At 47.5% G+C, this 3,369-nt stretch overlaps 1 long non-coding RNA gene across 1 annotated transcript; it reads left to right on the top strand.

The window, feature by feature from the left end:
• The first annotated feature begins 397 nt into the window (after positions 1-397).
• LOC139049053 (uncharacterized) lies at positions 398-2,463 on the top strand. The gene is made up of 3 exons (XR_011508084.1): positions 398-854; positions 1,662-1,755; positions 1,950-2,463. It is a non-coding gene; the product is annotated as an uncharacterized lncRNA (long non-coding RNA).
• Positions 2,464-3,369: the final 906 nt, after the last annotated feature.

The raw sequence follows: 3,369 nt of genomic DNA, 5'->3' as shown, positions 1-3,369 counted from the left end.
TTCTGCTTTTATAGTGTTTTTGCTCCAGAGTGCTTGACACGCTTCCATTGACAAACGGCTTTTTCATCGTAATACCAACTTGCCGGGGAGTCAAGTATCTTCGTCTGTGCTTCAGTGATAGAACTTGGGGTAGCATGAACAGAACTCAATTATTAATGAATAATGCTAAAACACTTGCTATTCATTTCTATACGTCTGTTTTCCAGTCGGAAGCTTTTTCGTGCTGGCCCCGAGTAAAAAATGCGCATTTTATAACCCCTGCTTCCCCCGCAAGAACGCATTTTCGAGCTCATACAGCTGCTGTTTATTTTATATCTGCTTATGTTCGTAAGAGCAAAGTGGCGGATGTTTTTTTTTCTTTTTTTTTTTACGCGCAAGCGTTCATGGCTGGCCAGTGAAATCGGCGATGTGATGTTTGAAGCCGCGAAGGAAGGGGGCGTCGGAGCAGGAAGGCAGGTGAATGTGAGAATGGCGTTCCGGGGAAAGTCCGAAGGAGGGCTCTGTGCGCGCAGAGCGCCCTAGGGTGCCTCGATGCGCGCGCCCCCGCTTAGGGTGAGGTCACCCTTTGAACCAGCCGGCGCCGCCTAAACCTGTTTTCGCGCGCTCCCTCCGCCATTGCGTTGCCCGCGTCGACTTCGCCGCGCTGCTGTGCGGGCGTCCTCGAAACGCTGCTGCGTTCGCGCGGCTTTCATCGGCGTAGAATGCCTGGATGTTGTGTTCCTCAGTGCTCCAACCATTCGAGAAATGGTTGGAGGATGTTCCATTTTCCAAGGGACCCAAAAAGGCGGCTTCTGTGGCTGGTGCGAGTCAAGCGTGACAAGTGGCAACCGACGAACTCCTCGTGTGTCTGCAGCGTAAGTGCCACATGTTGGTTCAGTGCTGTTTTTGTTGCGATTTATTTGTATTTTGTTGCGTTTGGGCAGCTAAGTGTCGTTCAATATTCTTCTTGCTCGGCTTAAAAAAGCTGCGTGAAACACTAAAACAAAGTAAATGAGTTTCACTACAGCGCGGTACAGGCCATTGTCTGCCGCTTGCTTGTTCGCATCCGAAATTGCACGACACGTGTCCGCTGGGGAATACGTACCACGCGTGCTTTCGCCGCTTCTTTTCATTCAAAGGTAATTGCCTTTACTAGGCGCTTGCCAGCGAATTGCGGTCTGGGCCCAAACATTGCATCAAGGCACAGAGCATGAGGACAAGCAAGGGCACATAAGCTGTGGCAATTACTGTGCAAATGGATGGTCCAGGAACCAATTTTGATTAATTCACTCACGATTTCTGAAGTTGTTTTTGACATGTGTGCGGCGTTGGGTAGCTTCCGCTGCCTATTAACCGGACGCTTCGTCCTACGACGCCGCATTATGTCAGTAAATGAGATTAACAGAGATCGTTGTTATGTGCAGATTGAGGCGCTCATTCGAGTAATTCGCCTGATATTTCGACTAATTTGTTCTTTGGCCTGTTAACCCGACGCTTCGTTCTGCGATGGCGGATTAAGTCAGTGAATGAGATAGACAGGATATGTTATGTGCAGATTGAGGCTTTCATTCGAGTAATTCGACTGATATTTGGACTACTGTGTTCTCTTGCGTGCTGCCTTCATTGTTTTCATTATCGAGCCGGAAATGCGCCGCTAATTTCAATATCAAATTCATCTGCAGGCTCATTTCGAAGCCAGCAGCTTCGAACAGAACCGCGCGGATGGGTGGAAGAAGCTCAAGCCTAATGCTGTACCAACGGTGTTCCCATTCAAAGGTGAGATGCCTCCTGACCCTGGTATTTGTTACCACGTTGCTTATCGGCTCATTATCTACATTTGAAAAAGTTATGTGAGGAAACGATTCATGCGCATACATATTAAATTTTCTGGCGCGCCTTCTATTCTGCTTTTAGTTAACACAATCTTAAATATATGTAATGGGCATTTTTTCTTATTTATCTGTTTCCAGAACTTCCTAAAGAGCGAAGGCCACCAAGGGAACGAAATGCACACGTGCCTGCATTATTCAGTGACGACGCAGCCGCACACAATTCTTCACGAGAAGTGAGAAACGTTCTTCCCTCAACTACGCAGGAATTTTCTCCCGCTGATTCTTCGTCAGACGGGGAGATAAATGAGAGATTGGCGGCTACGGAAACCAACAATGCTAATGGGCAACTTACTTCGACCCCCAGGGATGCACGGCTTCAAGAAACTGCAATAGTTACTGCGACCCAACCCCTCGATTCTGAGGCAGCTGAGCTTAGGAAGAAGATTGCAGATCTCACAGCAGCCAATAATAAGCTTAGACAACATCATAACGAATCTAAGAACACTGTCAAAAAACTACAGATGCAGGTACGCAAGCTGCAGAAAGAGGCAACTAATTTCTCACGAAATACGAAGTTTTTAAATGAAGACCAAATTCGTGCTCTTTCTCGGAACAACAATCATGGTAATTCGTGGTCAGCGCAAACAGTAAAGCAAGGTTTAAAAATAAATTTGCTTGTGGAACCACCGGGTATGAAACACTCAGAAAGATTGGCTACCCTCTTCCATCCAGCAGAACGTTAGCAAGAAGAATTCAGGGCCTGAAGTTTCTGCCAGGTATCCTGCATGAAGTGATCGACGTCATGAGGTCGAAAGCAGAGGGAATGGAGGACGTGGAGAAAGACTGCGTTCTCTTTTTAGATGAAATGGAGATAGCACCCGGATTTGAACTCGACCGTGGCGAAGACGTGCTTCTGGGAGGAACGACGTTGCCCTCAAAGCCTGAAGAGCCAGCCAATCATGCTTTGGTGTTTATGCTAGGTGGGGTAAACCAGAGATGGAAGCAAGTGATAGCCTATGAATTCACTGGTAGGCACGTGGACGGCTCTGTACTCAAGGCATATGTCCTGGAAATAGTGCAGATATGCAGCCAGATTTCTCTAAGAGTCCGTGTTATCACATGTGACATGGGTGCAGCAAACCGCGCTATGTGGAGAGAATTTGGCTTTTCGAGCCACCGCCATTCGACAACTTCGTGCTCAATACCTCACCCAACCTTAAAAGGGAAGGAACTTTTTTTCATCTCGGACCCGGCACATGTCCTTAAGAACCTGAAAGGACAGCTTCTAAGCTCAAAAGTTTTCACACTCAGTGATACTACAGTAAGCAGGAACGGACTGACGGCCTCGAAGGTGAAATTGGAGCATGTACAGGCCGTCTTGGATTATGACGCAGCCAACGAACTTAAGGTAGCACCAAATTTGTCAGAAACCCACATTAGTTGTGGGCACTTCACCAAAATGAAAGTAGGAGTCGCTGTCCAGCTCTTCCGTGAAGCCCCACCAGCTATTCGGTTCCTAATAAAAGAAGGAGTGATTGAGCCAGAGGCCGAAACAACA

The sequence above is a fragment of the Dermacentor albipictus genome, chromosome 1 (assembly GCF_038994185.2).
Source record: "Dermacentor albipictus isolate Rhodes 1998 colony chromosome 1, USDA_Dalb.pri_finalv2, whole genome shotgun sequence".
Classification (NCBI taxonomy): Eukaryota; Metazoa; Arthropoda; class Arachnida; order Ixodida; family Ixodidae; genus Dermacentor; species Dermacentor albipictus.
Note: the sequence above shows the minus strand (reverse complement) of the source record. Positions and strands in the feature narration are given on the sequence as shown.